The 21,003-nt window shown below is 37.7% G+C and overlaps 1 long non-coding RNA gene across 2 annotated transcripts; it reads left to right on the plus strand.

The window, feature by feature from the left end:
- The first annotated feature begins 413 nt into the window (after window positions 1–413).
- On the plus strand, window positions 414–19,807 carry LOC132025172 (uncharacterized). Of its 2 annotated transcripts, none has more exons than XR_009406448.1 (3): window positions 414–567; window positions 6,048–6,236; window positions 19,708–19,807. It is a non-coding gene; the product is annotated as an uncharacterized LOC132025172 (long non-coding RNA). The 2 variants fall into 2 exon arrangements; XR_009406449.1 differs by having other exon boundaries at window positions 6,132–6,236; window positions 19,708–19,800.
- The last annotated feature ends 1,196 nt before the right edge of the window (window positions 19,808–21,003 follow it).

Below are 21,003 nucleotides of genomic sequence, written 5' to 3' on the forward strand. Positions count from 1 at the left end.
TCATGATCTCGGGGTCCTGGGATCGAGTCCCGCATCGGGCTCTCTGCTCAGCGGGGAGCCTGCTTCCCTCTCTCTCTCTCTGCCTGCCTCTCTGCCTACTTGTGATCTCTGTCTGTCAAATAAATAAATAAAATCTTTAAAAAAAAAAAAAAACAATGTGAGTGCATGAAAGGAAAGTTATTACCTTACCCACCCCATCCCTCAAAGGGCCTAACTTGATGATATGAACATATCAGGACTTCAATGCCTATTTATTAAATTTAATGCAAATATTCAAAACGAAGTTAAAATCAGACTGGCTATTTCTGGAAAAGTTCCAGACTTAAGCATTTGGTTTTCTTTACATGTCACGAAAAATTAATCCATTTACAGAATCTTGGGGACTCCAAGAAATCCAGTGACTCTCTCGAGAAGCTAAGGGTTACCTAAGAAGGGTTGTCATCGGAGCCTTGACATCAGCAGTCATTGTCCCTGATGCTTCCTTGCCCGGAATTGTTCCTGATGAAATGCAAGCTCCTCCGCCCTGTGTGACTAAAGGCATTAAAAGCAATGAAGAATATGAACAGGGTAAGCCATGATTAATTGCTTAGTACAATCAAACTAATCCACAATGTACATGAATCTTAATTTAATGCTCGTTATAAAAAAGGGGATCTCTGATGTTTTAACACACCTTTGAAACCATTACGTTCCTAAAATTTTCTACTCATGAGCTCTCAACTCATGAACAGTGATAATTCTAGAGAAACTGGACAATCTAAATTGATCAGGTATAAGGTTTCCCAGGTTATTATATTTATCTGGCATGAAGAGTTTTGATGATATCTAATTATACTGATGTTTTTTATTTAGAGTTGTCTGTAGATTGGTAGGTTAAAATATTTTCTTGCTACTCTTAAGCAAAAAAAAGAAAAGAAAACAAAACAAAACAGAAAACACATTCCCATATATAAATCAAAACATCAGAGACCCTTGAACCCAGAAGTACCGACAGAGCTGAGAATCAGTGTAGAGCCAAGGTTGCAACAACAGTATCTGACAAAACCCTGGGGGTGATTTGAGGATAGAAAAGAGTAGAGTTTGTAGCAAGTTGGTGACCTGCATTGATAAAGGAAGACAAGACATTTTCAATCCAATTGATTTTTCAGGATAAGGTAGGTTATATTATAGTAACAAGATGACCCCTGAACACCTCTCTGTCTTCTCTGCATGGGGAGCAGCTCTCTTATCCCCTGGAAATGGACGCCTGTGCAGCTTGGCTCTGCCCCCTTCTTAGTCCGGAGTCCCTCTCAGCTGTTGAGCTGATCACTGTCTGCAGGGGTGCTAAACACCTCCCCCCCAGGACACTGACAGATGAGAGCCTTAGCAGCTTGACAGCCACAAATCCCCTATCCTTACTTATTCCTAACTACAGTTCTGAACTAGTGTCATTTCAAAGGACGTGGACACAGCAGCCAAGTTCGTTGGGGCTGGGCAGCCATGGGAGAGGAGTTGGCTCTGGGGCTGGAATTGGGACTGCGTTTGGGAGACTTATCATTGGTTATGGCAGGAATCCCTCTCTGAAGCAACAGGTTTTCTTCTAGACCATTCTGAGCAGTACCCTCTTGGAGGCCATGGGGCTCTTTTTTCTGACCATGGCCTTTCTCATCCTCTTCACCACGTGAGAGAGCCATCTCTACCTCCTGTGGGTCTTTCTCCTGTGTCTCGTCTGCCCTCTATGTTCCTTTTCCTATATCTCCCCAGGCAGCCTGGGGAAAGTGGCTGGCTCAGAGTTTAACAGAAGGAAGCAAACTGTGCTTTATTGATAAGGGAAAAAAAATGACCCCTGAAATCTCACCCACTTGATACGTAAAAGTTGATTTCTTGTTCACCCAATTCAGATATAATTTGGTGGCTTCCTAGAACTGTGTCCTTCCCAGCGACAGCACAGATATCCAAGCTCTTTCTATCTTATAGCTCCATCATTGAAAATTCTTGATTTCCGGGGTTGCTGGTTTAGGAAAAAAGAGAGCTGGGGATTGGCTGCACTTATCACTGCGGAGGCTCCCAGGTGTCATGCGTCCTGAGGCACAGACCATGGAATTTGTCAAATATTGCCTGGGCTTTCCTACCTATCCCAGTTTCCACATAGGCTACTCTTGGCCAGTGTTCTATGAACCAAAATGATGTGTCACCTCTGGGATGAAGCATTTAAGAGCCAGTGTGGGGTTCTTCAAGCTTTTTCTCCCTCTGTTATATGACTGCAGTTCCAAATGGTAGAACTATAAGGGTTTTTTAAAATTTTTTTTAATTTTTTTTTTTTTTTTTTTGGTAGAACTATAGGGTTTTGTCTCCTCCTCCTTCTTCTTCTCCTTCTCCCCGTCCTCTTCTCCAGGCCCCTCCCCCCCTCCTCCTTTTCCTCTTTCTCCTTCCTCATCTTCTTCTTCTTCCGTCTTCCATTTTCTTTCTTCCTTCCTTCTTTCTTCTTTCTTTTTCTCCTTCTCCTTCTTTTTTTTTTTTTTTTTTTTTTTTTTTTTTTTAAGAACCTGATCCTCAAATTCATTGTTCGGATGGGAGCTGCCCTACGGAGCTCCTGGTCCCAGAGATGGCTCTATGCAGGCAAGAGAAGAGTCCAATTGTATGTGCTAAGTCTTGAAATTTGGGAGTTTGTTCCCACAACATAACCTGGCCTATCTTTACTGATGCCCCCAGGAAAGATAAACACTTCAGAGCCCAAGTCTTCCAATGGAAGGAGTTCTGTGGAGCTGTTTTCTAGAATCCTACTGTTGTTGAAATGTATTATAACTCAAAGTAATAGCATCACATAACCAGGGATAATGTTCTGTGACTGGAAGTGTATCTATCCAGTTTAGAAGCTGCTGTACATTTTAAGTATAATAAAAGAGCTAGTTCTCCCAAGAACAGATTTTATCTTACCCCTAATCATTTTCCCCCAGTTTTCCTTCAGGACCTATAAAAGTCTGGGTAGTGTTTTTAACTGACGGCCAATAGATACTTTCATAGCAGACCTGAATGGTCATTTCCTCATGGAAAAGAATAGTAAACCCTCACAAACTCAGGTTTGTTTTGTTTTGTTTTTTATTAAACGAGGTCTTTCAACTGCCTTTTCTGACACATCAAAAATAAGTTCAAATCTATTTTTAATTGAGTATGATGTAGATTACAGAACTGTCAACTCATTATCTCACTCCCTATAGAAAAAGACACTGTTAGTATTTTTTAATATATTGACTTCAGATGTGTTTTCAAATATTCAACAGTAGAAAGGGTCTGACCCTCTCTAACATTGGAAACGATTCATGTTAAGTATTCCTAGGGCAAGCAAGGCTATAAAACTACTTTTAGTAATTGCAAATTTTAGTTTAAACATAAATTGCACATAGTTTGCAGTTACTTAATGGGACACAGACATCCTTGTCTCTGGGAGAACCAAAACTCATGAACTGGAAATGTACAGTCAGAGAAACCATTTATAATTTTGCTTTGAGCTTTGGATGCTTTGGTTTGAGTCAAGATATATGAAGTCAGGTTTATGACTGAGAAAGCTACTTTTCCCTCTCACGCAATGGACAGTTAGCTACAGCTAAGCATAAATTAACCGAGGGTATTGCTAAATTGCCAAATATTTTCCTTTTTAAGCCAATAGAAGAAAAAACAGCATTCCAGTACTACTTTAAATTCATAGAACTATTAAAAACCTAGGAACTTTCAACACCCAATGCAATGTTAACAAGAAGACTTAAAGATATCTTTCGGGCACCTGGGTGGCTCAGTGGGTTAAAGCCTCTGCCTTCAGCCCAGGTCATGATCCCAGCATCATGGGATCGAAAGTCCCGAATTGGGCTTTCTGCTCAGCAGGGAGCCTGCTTCCCCCTTTCTCTGCTTGCTTCTCTGCCTACTTGTAATCTCTATCAAATAAATTTAAAAATAAATTAATTAAAAAATTTTTAAAAGATATTAATAGAAGAATATAGAAAGTGGCCATGTTATGAAGTGATGAGAATAAAATAGTTCTCTCCTTGTTTGTGTTTCTTTAATAATCACTTTTAAATACATTAGTCTTTTGAACATCTTACCCTTTGTAATGATCCAGGAAAAAAAAAAATGACAGTGACTATTCAGAACCTCTTATACTTCTCACATCCCCAGGAATTCTTTTTTATTTTGTCTCCACAATTGGGGGCTTAGCCATGTACACAATCTGGAATGATGAGTGAGAAATGAAGCAGGAAGATCTGTAAGCTGAAACCTACCTGACTACTGTTCACTGCTCAGGGCCAGGAGTAATTTGTAGAAAAGGAAGGATAAAAGGGCAGGTACAAGAGAGGTGAGAGATTGGGCTGGGTTGGAAGAGGAGATTAAATAAGACTGTAGAAACTGAGGGAGAAGATTAGGACTAAGTTGTCCAACGGTGATGAGTGCGTCTCTGCAACGACCGAAGGGTAGGCAGAGAAGATTTTTATTGTTGAGGTAGGTGTTATGCATGGAAGTATTCTTTTGGAGAGAATTCAGCAAAGATTAAAGAATCTCTCTTTCTCTCGGTGCACCTGGGTGGTTCAGTTGATTAAGTGTCTGACTCTTGTTTTAGGCTCAGGTCATGATCTCAGGGTCATGAGATCGAGCCCCGATTAGGGCTCTGTGCTGGGCATGTAGCTTGCTTAATATTCTCTCTTGCACTCTCCGTCTGCCCTCCCCCTAAAATGAATGAATGAATGAATAAAAGAAATTCTTTCTCTCAATGAGAGATGATGTTTCTAAAACTAAAAAAATGCTGAACTGAGCCAAAGCATGATCAGCTTTGTAGGTTGTTCTGACTTGTAATGAGATATTTTAAATTTCTATAAAAATAAAGTGAAACAGACATCGTTGTGCTCTACCAGGCTGATAGGAAAACACCAAATAGTGATGGATCAACATGGCCAATCATTAATGAAAATTGCCAAAACAACAGGCTGGAATCAAGATGTGAATTTCAGTGAGGAACACTTCCACGTACAAGGAAGATAAAATTTGTCTAACAGGAGGTTAGCATTAGAGAGGTTCTTTTCTTATATAACAAAAGGTCTGAGAATTGGCCTCTGTTGGCATTTGTTACCTTCCTTACCTTTCTCTCATGATTGAAGAGTGTCTCTGACACTCCATGGCAAGTCCTTGAGATGAGAGAAGACTGGCTTGTTGGCAAAGGAAGAGGAGGCATGGAACGTAGAGTGACCTTGAGAAGACACTAGAAAGGCTTCTGTTTAGTTCAGTATTACATACTTCAAGTTTAGTTTCTAGGGGTATCCCACAGAGAGCAGTATCTTTGCATTTTTATGATTTTCCTGTGAATATTCTCACTATTCAGATGTTGCCAATTAGCCTGGTTAATACCAAGTCGAAACCACTCAGAGAGCAAGGATGTATCTGGGCCCTGAGGCATAATTTATCCTTATTCCCTCCTTCCCAAATAAAAATCCTTGCACAAAACAGTATTGATGGAAACAATTTGACATGTATTTGTGCCATTAAAAAAAAAAAAAATCAGGCTCTTTGATTCTCAGAATGAATGCCTCTTGGATCATAACAGAGGGGAAAGTTGCATCATCAAGAATGTTACTGGCAAAGTGAAATAGTATGTTTTATAATTCTAAGATCTTTAACAACATAAAAAAAAAAAAAAGTTCCATAGGCTTGGATTGAGCTTAGTTTGGATTGTGACTCAAACCTTTCGTATTTCCACCTGGATGATGGAGATCTGAAAACCAGAGGGGTTTCCAACAAAACAGTAAAGTCAACATAACCCAGGCCACTTACTAATTAAATATTTTAGATATGTTTGAAATAACCAAGAAATTATAGCTTCCAACATCCTTCCGTTGGCGCAACAGCCTGCTCGTCTATGCAGTGGTCTCTGGTAGAATTGCTTTGGTCTGACCCTGCTCAGTAGATGTGAGCATCTTTCATCTGAGATAGAAAGGCTTGAGCCAGAGTGAGGAAGTGTTCATTGCAGGAATATTTTCTTTTGTCTTCATTACTGGGTGGAATTTCTTACCACATCTCTTTCTTAGGGTTGGCTTGAAGCTAGACCTTGATCGCTGACAGATACATTCCCATGGATGTTTTTCACCTGAGTTCGTTTATCTCTTTTGAAGTGGAAGAGCTGGGAGTACCCGGGGAATAGATTTGACATCAACAGAACACGGAGTTTTCTCAGGTGGCTCATCGGATAGAAAGAAAAGAATACAACTGTGGAAAAGGTATTTTTATTACACAACAGGCAAGTATTTGTATTAACTTGTAGAACAAGTTTGATAAAGCACACCTCAAAGCAAAATAAATAACATACAAATAGCCTATTCTTTCTGCTAATTCTAGCACAATAAAGAATGTTTCCAACCCCCTTATCGTGACAGAGGATATTCAAGAAACAGCTTTTGGCGCTATATTGACAAAATCTAAAGATGGCAATAATGGGTATAATCTAAAGGTGATAAGAATAGGAATAAATCATATACAAAGAGGTCTGCTACTATTTTTTTGACGTAAGTCAAAAAAATATAATTTGTTTTCCAAAAAAGTAGAAATTCTTTTTATTATTGACAATGATGATAATGATAATAATATAATAATGATAACAGCTACTTTTAAATGAATGGCTTGATAAATATCTGGTGGCAAATAGATTTTATTTAAAAGTAATTTTTTTAACTACTTTATTGAGGTATGATTGACATACAAAAAAACAATATATAGTTAACGCATATAACTGGATGAGTTTGGGGGTAAGTATATGCTTGTGAAAACATCACCACCATCTCGGCCATAAATGTCACCATCAAAACTTTCCCTATATATATTTTAATTTTACATTAGCCCATTTGATCCTCATACCAACCCTAAACAATCAGTAGATATTGGTGTGGTTTCACCACTTTACAAATGCGAAAAATGTGCCCTGAAAGGAGTAATTTGCCCGAGGTCTAACTGATTGAATGTTGTAGAACTAGGAATGGAGAACAGGTTTTTAATACTTCAAAGCTTCTTCGTTTAACTATTATTGTTGTTATTTGCTTCTCAAGCTCTAGAATATATTAAAAGGAAATAGTAAAAAAGAGGAAAATAATCAGGGATATGTATCTGTATATTGCAACATTATTTATAATAGGGAAATTTTGGATTAAAATCTCTGAAGCATGCATCAGTAAGTAAAAATGCTTATAGTAGGATGGTTAAAAAAAAGCTTATTGTACAAAAGATAGCTGATCTGTAGCAATAACTAATAACTCTACTTCTCTGGACAGAGATTTAGAGATACATAAATAAAAAATATTTATGGGGGCAAGGTGTTTACAAGATTGGAGCATTTTAAGCGATCCTAACACTGCTTTCAGTGTCTTGTTTGTGGACATTGGAGCAAAAAAAATAGAGGCTAATTGTCTTCTTTTTGAAAATAGAGTAGTAGGAACTTTCATTCATAAATTCAGATTAAAGCAAAAGTTACAGAACAAAACAAGCCCCTCTCCCTTCACACTCTCCCTAGTGTCATGTTCTTTGTGGACTATCTTCTAAATTCCTAACGGTGGGAGGCTCACAAATATAAATTATCAGTTGCAATTTTAGAACAGTGTTTTGGAAAGAGGCACTCTAAAATGGGGTGGATTACCCAAATAACAAACTGAAGTGAGCGAGACAAAGCATCCATATCCTGGGAACTTACAGAAACATCAACGTGGGATAGAGGACTACAGACAACTTCCAAAAAAACAGAAGAGGCTTTGAAGGAACCAAATAAATCGCAAGAAAATTAGGGCCAAGATCTTGGAAAGAAGAGAGAACAGATATATTCAGGGCTACTTCGCTAATTCAGAAAAAGCAATAGAGAGGCAAGATACCAAGCAGATACTTACCTGTTTGTTTCATGGGGCTAATGGAGAAGAAAGAAGAAATACAGTTTGAGTCCTCTTAAGGAAGAGAGCTCTGGTAAATTTCCCAGCTTTTAGCTTGAGCTCTTCTTTCTAAGAGCTATTTCTGAGGAACAGAGGTGGAAAGAAATCAGTCCTCTTAGAAGCTGAAATTTAGCTTGAAATCATCTCAATCCTTGATTGGAAAGGGGTAGTCATCTACCCTAATTGCCTGCCAAAAGCAAAATAAAACCACCGTGGAAAGGATAATATCATCAAGAGACTTAAATTGTCATGTACGTTTCACACTGAATTTCCAGAATTAATAAAAATTACCAGGTATGCCAGGATACAATACCAAATAGCTAAAAACCCAAAGACAAAAGCCAGACAATAGAGAGAAACAAAGTTTTGGTTACTGGAAATTAAAATAGATGAGAATCATAGTCTAGGAAATTGGATGGCAGAGATTTTCAATAAAATATTAGAAACTAGAAAAAGAATCAAATGGATATATTTTTTTTAAGATTTTATTTATTTATTTGACAGAAATCACAAGTAGGCAGAGATTGCAGGCAGAGAGAGAGGAGAAGCAGACTCCCTGGTGAGCAGAGAGCCCAATGCCAGGCTCCATCCCAGGATCCTGGGATCATGACCCGAGCCGAAGGCAGAGGCTTTAACCCACTGAGCCACCCAGGTGCCCTCAAATGGGTATCTTAAAACAAAACAAAACAAAAAGGCTAAAATGGTTTAATAAACAGATTTTTACAATGATGAAAGGAGACAAGAACTGAGAGACAGGCCAAAAGAAAATATCTCAAGTGGGGAAAAATAGATGGAAATTATAAAAAAAGTTGTGTAGAAAACATACATAAATGATGTGGTGGGAAGTTCTAACGTATGTGAAATTAGAGTTCCAGAGAAGAGGGAGGGAGTGTTGTAATATTTGAAGAGATAGTGGGAAATAATTTATCAAAACTCTTCCATGGATTAGGAAAAGAGGATATACATTCTAACTCTATTTATGATGCTAGTCTAATTTTGATATCAAAACTTGAGAAGAAAGATTACATGAAATCAATATAGACCCATCTCTTTTCTGAATATGTATGCAAAAATCCTAACCAAAATACAGGCAAATTGAATACAGAGATATAAAAAGGATGATATCTATCATAACCAGTTTGGGGTTATTCCAGGAATCTGAAAATAATTAAATTCACTGAATTAACAAAATGGAAGAGAAAAATAATTTCAACTAGATGCAAATATAATTCTATAAACTTTAACCCATCCATGATATACAAAACCTCTCAACAAAGTATAAGTTGAAGGCCATTTATTTAATTTAATAAAGTTTATGTAATGAAACACTATAGCAACCATAATAGTAAAATATGGAATGTTTTCCCTGAAATGAATAAGACATAGAACAAGTTTGTCCACTATCACCACAGTTATTCAATATTGTCAGAGGTCCCAAGTAAATAAATGAAAGGAATATAAATTGCAAAGAAAGAGATAAAACATTATAATATGCAATTGACATGATAGTGTATTTTGGCATTCCCCCCCTTAAAAAGAAAAAGCAACTGTAGCCACCTGTTACGATTTGTAAACATATTTAGCAGTGTTATTGAATACTGTTATTAAGCATTCAAATATCAATACATTTCTTTTTACCAAAAAATATATAAAAATAAAGATAGAAACAAGTATATATTACACCAAAATTTTAGGAATGTATTCATAGATGAATCACATAATTGTTGAAATAGAGGCAGAATATATATTACAAAAAAAAATGTAAGAAACAGAATACGTCATGAGACATCATCAATTTTTTTACAACATAGGAAACAGGCATTAACTAAGGCTTTGGTGTGTTTCAGGCACTGTATTTGACTTAAAAATAGTATGAAAAAAGTAGTATGAAGTGAGGTAGAGAGCATCGGGTAAGAGAGAGAACCATTTTCTGCAACTAGACACATTAGTAACAAAGATTAAAAAGCACAGACCTTGAGGTACCTGAGTGGCTCAGTTGGTTGGGCATTCGGCTTTTCATCTGAGGGCCATGAGTTTAGGCCCCACAACCAGTGTGGAGCCTACTTTAAAAAAAAAAAGCAACTAACAAATACTTTTTCTCATAGGTTGGAATTTGAGGGAGACTGTAATTGTAAATACTGGTATAAGTGAAAATTCAAGGCAATTCTTTGTTTTGTTCATGGATATAGCCTTTAACTTTGGTAGAAAACCCAGCATGTAATAGAGCTCTAAGAATATCTGAGCTCTGCTCAGAATCTCATAAATTTCTAAATATTGATGCAAATTAGATAAAAATGACAGGCATAACTACAATTCTTATTTTGAGCCAGGATAAGTTCTAGGTGCCTTATTCGTACTAACTCATTTAAATTTGTCAACATTATGAAATAGGTGCTATTTTTATTCCCATTGGATAGGTAAGGAAGCGGAAGCTTTAGGCAACCTGCCCAAGGTCACACAGCTGGTAAGCGTAGGAGTTGGGATTTGAACTTAAACCAGCCTCCTCTGAGTAATGTGATCGTAAGTAGTGTGCCACACTGTCCCCATAGGACCTGAGGAATTATCTAATCTAAATTCAAGCCTCACCTGAGATCTCAACGCGTTATGGACACAGTTTGTTGGATTAGATCCTCATTCTTCCAATTCCCTGCCTCACATGCCTGCCCTCTCTATTACAGCCCCGTCCTTTAAATCGTGCGAAAGGGGAAGAGGAAAGGGTGGTTAGAGATGTGTGTGCAGTTTTAAATAAATAGTAGAATTGATACAATGTTTTTTTTTTTTTTTTCTTTTTGAGAGAGAGAGGACATGAGAGTGGGGGAGAGGGAGAAGGAGAGAATCTAGAGCTAAGTGAGGAGCCCAACTCAGGGCTCAGACTCAAGACCCTGAGATCATGACCTGGGGCAAAATCAAGAGCCGGATGCTTAACCGACTGAACCATGCAGGCACTCCAATATTTAACTATTGTTAAGGAACCAGTCATTCAGCCTACTGGACATGTCAGATTAAGCAAGAATCGTTCGACAAAATCAAAATGGTAAAAATTTGGACATAATATGTTAAAGTGAGGACAAGAACCCACCCATAACAAACAAAATCGAAGTGTAAGCATTGCCAATATAAACAGTAGTATCTTTAAGATAAGTTCGTAATAAAATAATGAGTCTTTGGCAAATGACTATATAAATACACACAAAAAAACCTCATGAATCATAACTTTATTTAAACAGAGGTTATGCTTCTGAGTCATGTTTCTTATTCAAATGTACTTTATGGGCAATTTCTAAAAATTAAATGAAATCATTTAATAACTCAACTTCCATTTTGATAACACAGTGTTGATATAGAGGACCCACCTTAGCTTTCGAGTAACATATACTGATGGTGATCTTGATTACCAGAAGATTTGGATTTAGAACATCTTTCCTTATACCCTAAAATGCAATCATAAGGCGTTTTGTGTTAGATGGTGAAGCAAATGCAAAATCAGCATCTGTCAGAGAGTGAGCGAACATGGGAGAGGGAAGGTCAGAAGGAGAAGCAGACCCCCTGCTGAGCAGGGAGCCTGATGTGGCTGGGACTCGATCCCAGACTCCAGGATCATGACCTGAGCCGAAGGCAGTCACTCAACCAACTGAGCCACCCACACGTCCCCTACTCAGCTTCTTGATGAATCTTAGCCTCAGTCAATTTCCCAGTATTCTAGGTGGGTGACAAGACCACTGACCACCTCAGGTCCCCAGAACATTCTGCTGTAGGCCAGGCCAGCCAGAGCAGAGCAGCACAACAGGCTCTTCTTAGATTTCTTAACATAAAGATCACATGTTCTTTGAGTGACATCAGTGCCTTTAGCACATGGCGAAACTCGGCAAGATTTTGTTCTCAAAAGCAGAGCATGAGAATGAGGAAGAGAAAACTTATATCCAAGAGAGAATAATCCCATATACGTGGCGTGTACCAGGGACTGGGTGAACAGCTGACTGGAGGAGTAATTTAGGATAAGCTGTAATTACATGGGAATAACAGTCAACAGATTAAAGCTGATATGTCAGATTAACCACTTCTTAGTCATGTGAGTGTTAAGAAGTCCCCTACCTTCTCTGAGCAGTGATTTCCTCACCTGTAAATTTGATTAATAAAACTGAGCGAGAACATGATTTTTGAGAATTAAGTAGGGTAAAGTCTGATAGGAGCCTATACATAGTAGATGATAAAAATTTCTGAGATAAATTTTGAAAACATCATGTTACATTTTAAAATTTGATTTATAGGTCACATGGACTTTTCTCTTCCTCCTTTTTAATTTTTCTATTTTTTGTGGATGGTAAGGGTATGTACCAAGTAGGAGCACCTGGGCGGCTCAGTTGATTAAGCATCTGCCTTCAGCTCAGGTCATAATCCCTGGGTCCTGGGATCAAGCCCCATGTCAGGCTTCTGCCGTGTGGGGAGCCTGCTTCTCCCTCTGCCTCTACTGCTCCCCACCTCTTTTGATGTGTGTGCTCTCTATCTCAAATAAATAAATATAATCTTAAATAAAGATATGTACCCATACAACATAAATACAAACAAATATCCAAACAGTGGAGTTTATGAGAAAAGAAGATAAATGCTGATAAACATCTGATACCCTACGAATGCTGTGGTAGATAAATGCTAATGATTTACCATTGATCCAATTTATTATCTAATATTATAACTGATTTACTGTTAAACAAAATCTAGTATGTACTATAAGCTGTCTTATGTTACTCATTCCTAAGTCTCAATTTATCTGATTGGCCTATTGACATATTGGCCAATCAAAATCTATAGATTTATTTTGGTAGAAGTTACCACTAAGGTACAAGCCCTCACACAAAATGAATTTGCACCTACAAAGTCATGCCACAGTGACAGGTGACAGCTCCCCCTACTGGCCACAAGTGTAGAGGACAGTATGCATATTGGATCATTAAGAGCTTAATCTTGAAGGTATGTGGGTGAGACAGTATCTAACCATACACACATGTACACGTGCACACATACGAAAACACCATTTATTCGTATTTTCATTCCTGTCCCACATACATAGGCTTGACAAATGCTGAGCATCTGGAAGTTAAGTTGATACAATTCACATCTTTTTTTGTACTAACAGGAGTACAATTCAGGAGGACCAATTTAATAATAACCACATAAATCTGCGTTCCAAGCACCAAGACTAGATTTTAATTTCAACCAAGTATGAAGTACTCAGAAATCAATGTCTGCATTAAGTTTAAGTGCAATTAATTTTTTGTCATATTTATTAATTTTTAACTGTTCAGATTCATCTTACTTTATTGAGCTTCCTTTATTGAGCTTCCTTTATTGAGCTTTTCACTGATATTCATTAGATATCTACTCTGGGCCTGGCCGTAGGCTAAGTGCTAAGGAGGGAGCAATTAACGAAGCAAAATCTCTTCCTTCATGAGGGTTACATTCTATTGGAGAGAAATAAATATTCACATTAATTCACACTAATCTCTGAAGTTTTCAATGTATAAAAAATTTCAAATAAGTAAAAGTGAGTTTTAATTTTTCCTTTAATGAAACCTGGAAATGTGAGTTTTAATCCTTCTATATTGCTTAGACACTGTAGTTGACCTGTTTCTTAGGAAGTTGATAGATCCATTTCTAGTTTCCTGCTGATGTTTTTAAGTAAGTTCAAAAATGCCAATAGAAATATTATGAAAATCAGATATCGTGATATGAAAAATTTAAAACTCAGTGGTGCTTGTGATATGGCATTCAGTGGGAGATATAATCATGGAAGAGAAGATACTGATCTTTCTTTAAGACCTCGATCCTTTTCCGCTCTTCCGGTATTGGAGCCATTTCTATCACTACATTTATCATTCTCCTCATTTACAGGGAGTTACAGAGAATGATTTACAAAATCCCCATAATCCTTGAAAGAGCAGGAAAGATTGTCAAAACAAAAATGCCTGTGCACAGACCCTGGTGGGGGGTTGTGTTGAAGGTTACCTTCTGTGAAAGCTCTGTTTTTAAGCTACTCAGATTAGATTTTTGAAACCAAAAGGTTACCTTCCCAAGGCTGCTATGTGAGCATATTAATTAAGTCCAGAGCGGGCCACAGAACGCTCTTGTGTTACCATTGAGTTGGAGGCTGGCGTTGACTACCATTGGTTCAAAAAGTGCTTGAGTACCGGGAGGCGTGAGATCCAGAGTTCCCAGCTGCTCTTCTGCTTCAGGACAACAGCTCGATGAGAAATGGGTGGCTTGCGTGGTGGGGTTATGGGCATTGGGGAAGGTATACTATGGTGAGTGCTGTGAAGTGTGTAAACCTGGTGCTTCACAGACCTGTACCCCTGGGGCTAATAATACATATATGTTAATATGTTAATTTAAAAAGAAAAATAAATAAATACATTTTATAAAAAAAAAAAAAAGAAGAAGGAAAGAAATGGGTGGCTTGACAGTTACTGTATCTCTCTACCATAAGGGGCTTGTGGAGGTGTCCTCCTATAGCATGTACCCATGTACTAAGGACCAGAGCTCACACAGGTTTTAAGGATCCTCCAAACTTTTCTCTTCTCTACATAATGACCATGAGAGGAACACAAAAATACTAAAGAGACTTTTTGAAGCATTTGATGACCAAATGATACAGAAAGGAACCAACACTGGCAAGATATAGTGAAGATAATGTTTGAAAGTTAACTGTCTTCCAGAAAGGTAATTCTGCACAACATACTAAGTAGGCCCACAGAGATGATTACAACACGCCAAGAAAATAAACAGCTCCCTTTGAATATTAAACTTCATTACTGCTGTGTTTTTCACACATTGTTCTCTTCTGCTCTTTTCTAGCTTTCTATTCAGTTGGGAAAAGAAATGATTCAAAACGATTTGCAGCAAACTTCTTCATGTAAAGTAAACTATGCAATGGGTAAATGCTAGTTCTTTCTCAGCCTTCAAGATTCTTACCCTAGTTCTAAAGAGTAAGGTTTCCTATGACTGCCATGCCCTATTTGAACTGATTTTCCTCATTTGCAGAAAACTATTAAATAATAATCACATATTTTTAAAATAATAAAAAATAATTTAAAAATAATAAAAAATAATCACATATTTTTCAAAGTCTGAAAGAGCAGTTGTAGGTCATTTAGAGAATTCCATATTATTTCAAGTGTCCTGTTGATATTTGGTTTACTGAAAGAGGAAACAAAGAATTTCCACAGCCGGAAGTCACTTAGGAAACCTTTACTCTCTGAGACAGTCCTATTCTGTAAGACAGAGTACTCGTCCCACACATACCTAACTGGAGAATTAGGTTAGGCAAACAGGTCTCATTGACTCAAATCGAGGTGTCAGCAGAATGGCATTCCTTTGCAGAGACTCTAGGGCAGAATTTGTGTCCTGCCTTTTCCAGCTTTTGAAAATGCCCACATGCCCCAGTTCTCCGTCCAACTTTGAAGCCAGCAACACAGAGTCTTTCTGATGCCTCTTCCATGTCACATCTCTGTCCCCGACTCGCTTCTGTCTCCCTCTTCCACCTTTGTGATGACATTAGCTCCACCCATGTAATCCAGGAGAACCCCTTAATTTAAGATCAGCTGATAAGCGACCTTAACTGTATCTGCAATTTTAGTTCCCCTTTGCCATGTAACCATAACTTATTCACAGGATTTTGGGGTTAGGACATCCGTGGGAGAACATCTTGGGGTGCTACTCTTCTGCCTACTGCAGAGACAGTGGGTGAGTGGCATTTCAGTAAACTTGATAATATAGGGTCAGTTTATAAATCCACATAACAAAACTTGAATTAAACCTTCAACCTGACCTCCAGATAATGGGGTGAGGTAACAGCTCATTTTGGCCTCTACTAATAGGACCAGATGCTACATCTGAATTGATCATCTCTATGCTGACGATTCACTCGATTTATACTCCAGCATGCAGACATGATATTACTCTTAGTCCCCAAAAATACACTTTAAAGTTTCTGAGACCATAATTGACTTTAAAGTCTATTTTTCTATCATTTACAAAGATGACAAAAATGTTTGAATGGGAAAAATCCTTATTCTTCCCTTTGCCTTTCATCTTCTTCCAGTGTAAGTAGGCTCTGATGAAGAAAATGATTAACTTAGGGAAGAAAAGAAAAAAAATCTCTTTCACCAAGCAAATAAACAAACAAAGGGAACTAGGAGAGAGAAAAGACAGGTTTCAAAAAGGTGTACTTCATTCATCATGATTTGAGCCTGGTGGAGTTTCGGTGAGACACTTGGATCGGATTCTTGCTATACCATGCCTCAAATTTCATTTCTAGCTTTTGTTAATAATAACCCCTTTTTTTCAACTGCAATTAATGAAGCGAAGTGCTAGCTTCTAGGATTAGAAAGAAAAATACAATGTAGTGTGGCATAAGGACATATAATTTCAGTGAAGTAAAGGAAGTATGTTAAGAAAGTTGTTTATGGATTATTAAGGAAACACTAAGAATGGGTATCTAGACATCTTGGAAAAGAAAAATGAAAACAGATTCGGGAATAACTTCCTAGCATATAGATGCCTGAGCTAAATACTAGAGTTTAAGCAAGTATGAGTCAGGCTTTCGGAGAAAAGTAGAGTAACTAAGTCAGACTCGAGGCAAACCATGAACTAAAGAAAAGAAAGTGATGGAACCCCTGTGTATTGGGAACTCCAAGCTTTTCATCCTTAGCATGGCCAACTTCTTCTCACTCTCAAAGATTCACTTCAAAAGCCACCTCCTCTGGAAGTCTTTCCTGACCAACCATACTGAATCCAAACTCCCCAGTAATTCATTATCAAAGTACCCCATTTCCTTCTTTACTGGTATTTCTTACAGTCTTTAATTGTGTTCATATATATGTTTCGTTTTTTGCTTCTCTTCTCCCTTACTAGAATGTAAACTATCAGGTACCACCACCATTGCATTTTTCTAGAATCATCCAGTAATGAAATATCCACAGTGATTTTTTTAAAGATTTTAATTTACCTATTTAAGGAGAGAATGTGAGAGAGAGAGAGATCATGAGCAGGGGGAGGGGGTAGTGGGAGATGCCGACTCCCCACCGAGCAGGGAGCCCGACGTGGGACCCAATCCCTGAACCCTGGGATCACAACCAGGGTCGAAGGCAGAAACCCAACTGACTGAGTCACCCAGGTGCCCCCACAGTGATTTTTTAATGATAATTTATTGTAAAGCTATTCCCTACTCTTCCTCTTATTTCTGCTGCTGATGAACTACAAGAAATCAGTGTGGAGTTGGAAAAAGTCCAGGAAAGTTTGAAACTTGCACATAGCCATCCAAATGCAACAGTATCCCCGGGGAAGATAATATTTTGGGATTTGCTTGTAGCCCAGAACAAGAGAGCATAAACAAGCTTGGGAGTGTAATCCTTTCTCATGGCTTTAGAATAACTAGAATCATCTTTAGCAGTGTTAATCTGGCCACCCTTTGAGTAATATCCTTCTCATGTTTGCATTTGTCATACAAGAAAGCAGGCTAAAAAACTGAAACCATCATGTTACTTAACATCCATAGGGAATACATTTGAGGCATTTATTTCACAGATGCACAAACACATATATGCCAGTTCTCCTACAGATCTATTTTTACCCCTCAAAAAGTTATTTAGAAAATTACTTCACCATAATGTGTGGAGATATAGGCTCTAGCTGTTATAGGTAAAGCACATTCTCAAGATAAACAACTCATTAAATTCTGTGTCTCAGCCTGAGAATCTTCGAAACTATATCTTTGAAATCTGAAATCTATTCTTTCTGACTTTGGGGGAAATAGACAGATACCTTTCTATTTAGAGGTCTACCAAATCACTGCTTATACCTAAGACAAAACCCATCTTGAATGTTAATGATTTAGGCCTTACTTAAGGTAAAACAGCTGAGGAAAAATACTTTAAAAGAAATAAGACAACAAGACTATCATTTTCTTCATAAGGGCTTAAGTACTATTTTAAAAGTAAAAACTCAGGACTCCTGGGTGGCTCAGTTGGTTGCACGACTGCCTTTGGCTCAGGTCATAATCCCAGAGTCCCAGGATCGAGTCCTGCATCAGGCTCCCAGCTCCACGGGGAGTCTGCTTCTCCCTCTGAGCTTCTCCTCGCTCATGCTCTCTCTCACTGTCTCTCTCTCAAATAAATAAATAAAATCTTTAAAAATAAAAGCAAAAACTCTGAAATCTAATATCTAGACAGATAGATAGACATAGATAGATAGATAACAGTGTATTTGCCCAGAAAAACTAGAGGACATCAGTTGCGTTCTTTCCCTCATCAGAGTCTTTGCCCCTCAATTATTGGTATTACAACTGATTTTTAATTTCTAATAGAATTACTGATTTTCAGAGGTGCAGTTTAACCATCCACTTTCTCACAGAAGGCCATCAATTCCCATGCTGTATTTACATTTTTAAATTCACTTCAGGGCCCCTGGGTAGGTAGCTTAGTCAGTGAAGTGTCCGTCTGCAGCTCAGGTCATGATTCCAGAACACTGGTCCGGCTCCCTGCTCAGCGGGGAGCCTCCTTGTCCCTCTATCTCTGCCCCTCCCCCTGCTTGTGCTCTGTCTCGTTCTTGCTGTCTCTCAAATAAACAAAATCTTTAAAAAAATAAAAATAGATTTATTTCAGTATAACAAATATTTATTTTACTTTTAATGTTCGACCTCAGATTTACTTCAGTGTTTACAAGATTCCCCTCTGTAAGCAGGATCCTCTGAGACCTCATGTGGTAGTTAGTGGATAATCGTGGCAGACACCACCATAGATGTTGTGGAGAAAGAATGTTTCCAATCCTGGAACTGTCAATACTTATCTCTGATACAAGAGAGAACAGGAAAATAACTTTAACGGAGGAAAAAGTTTTGTGAAAACAATAACATTATAACTAAATAGTATTTCTGAAAATGCATAGAGTATCCCCAAAACAGATCTTGAAATTAATCAAATAATTCTACTTTTTAAGCTTTGTAGCAGCTGATAAATTACCATGGAGTCCATAGGAAATATTTCAAGATGACTTGCAAATTAATGAGTTACTAAGCCAAGTTCAAAGCTCAAGACACCCCTGAAAATTTCTGAGAAACACGTAACTTTTGACTTTGCAAACCTTAGAAGAGGATTAATTTTATGACAAGAATTACATTCAAGAATGCAATTATATGTATGAATTTTATTTTAACTTACTTTTACACCCCCAAACCCATACTCTTACTCCCTACTTCTTTAATGCATCGATTTCATAGCATCGTAGCAAATTAAACATGAGAACAGTTGGCTAACATCATTTAAATTTACCAGAACAAAATATCAACTAGATATGTAAATTGTGACTTAAAGAATATATCAAAATATTACTCCCACTGGCTGTAAAAATAATTGCTGAAAATTGTCCTGTTGCAGAACTTTTAAGAATCTATGCTACTAAAATTAATGGTGATGTAGTGATGTTTCTCTAACATTTAGATCATTAATTAAATGTAATTAATTGTTTCTTGATGGGAGAATAATTTTAGAAGACAATTGGATAACTCGGGGGCAGAGATGGTGTCTCTTTCACTTGCATGATATTTGTGGACAACCACAGTCCAGGGGAAGAATACCGTGGAAAAGTGTCTTAGGATTATGATGGAAGATGGGAGATGCGTTGTGGTTGGTGGGATGGAGCCGTTGAAAGTCTAGAGGGACAGATATTTGAAGATCCTGGAAAACCTAGCCCTCCAGGACACCAATGACATAATGCTCTCATTCTGTCCTAGGAACAGCAAGGAGTTTATGTGACAGATAGCTAGTACCTGGTGAGCTGGCATCCGTCGACTTCTCATCTGAGGACCTCGAACATATCTTCCTTCAGCCCGTCTCTTCAGAATAGACAGGTACTGCAACGAAACATTTATTAGATGTGCAAGCAGCGCTGTATTTGCCTTCCCAAACCTCAATTCAATTTATGATTCAAGAAAAAGGAATCAAGTATGCATGTTTTTCTTATCTTTTATAGGAGAAAAGCATGGATAATACAATGTATTTCTTTGAAAGGATGCTCAGTAACATAGTAAAAGGTGACACAATGACATTTTAATATAGACTTTTTCTTGTGCTCTTTACCATAATCAAGACTGTGGTTAATGTGTGTAGCACAGCTGATTAGAACATTGGGATAATCATAGGTTTGATTTCTGTGTGGGCCGCTTGGTATATATCTCTCACTGGCCTTTAATTAAAGCAGTTAATTATCTTTCAAATGCTAAGGGCAAGAAAATGTTGATGGATTAAATCTTAAATCTTGACAGGCTACTAAAAACAGATGTGGAATTATAATGGCCCCTATCAACTTTATCTATAAAGTATCCTGTTGCTAATACCAATGTCTTAATAAACATTTAAATGTCATGATTCTGTTCCAAATTTTATACCTTTATTCTCCACCCCCCCTCCCCGACTGGTTGAAAGTTAAAGTTGAGCAGGTTAGTGTCAGGTTAATGATGAAGTTTGCTCTCAAAAGTTATTGTGTATAATTCTGATGACCTAAGTACAGGAGTGATATGGTCTAGATGAATAATTTAAGTGGTTGCTGCATAAAGACCACCCATGGACAAAATGAAACATTTAATGAAAAATCTCAACAGCAGACATATCTTAAAATTTAAAAATGGGATTATTTGCTAAAATATTATATGTCTATATGTATTTCCACAAATAATATCATAGCAGAAAGTGCAGACCATTTTAGAGAAAACTTTTTCTCACCCTTGAAAGGAGAAAGCATAAAATTTGAGAAGCGATTCTGACTATTTCCAAAATGTCAGTAATAATTCGCTAAAAAAGAAGTCAGGAAATAAAAATTGTGTTACAACAACGCAGAACTCAATCAGAGCAAAGCGCTGCGGTTCCATGGAGTTACAGTGGGTGAGTTGGTGTTTCTGCAGCTCTGGGAGATGCAGACACGAGCGTGTAGCCCTAAATAAACATGGTCCCAGCTCACTTACTGGAATTTATTTTAAAAATTTGCAAACCAACGTTGAACTGTTTTGTCAGTGTAAAACACAGTTAGTCGG

The sequence above is a fragment of the Mustela nigripes genome, chromosome 9, assembly GCF_022355385.1.
Source record: "Mustela nigripes isolate SB6536 chromosome 9, MUSNIG.SB6536, whole genome shotgun sequence".
NCBI classification, from domain to species: Eukaryota; Metazoa; Chordata; class Mammalia; order Carnivora; family Mustelidae; genus Mustela; species Mustela nigripes.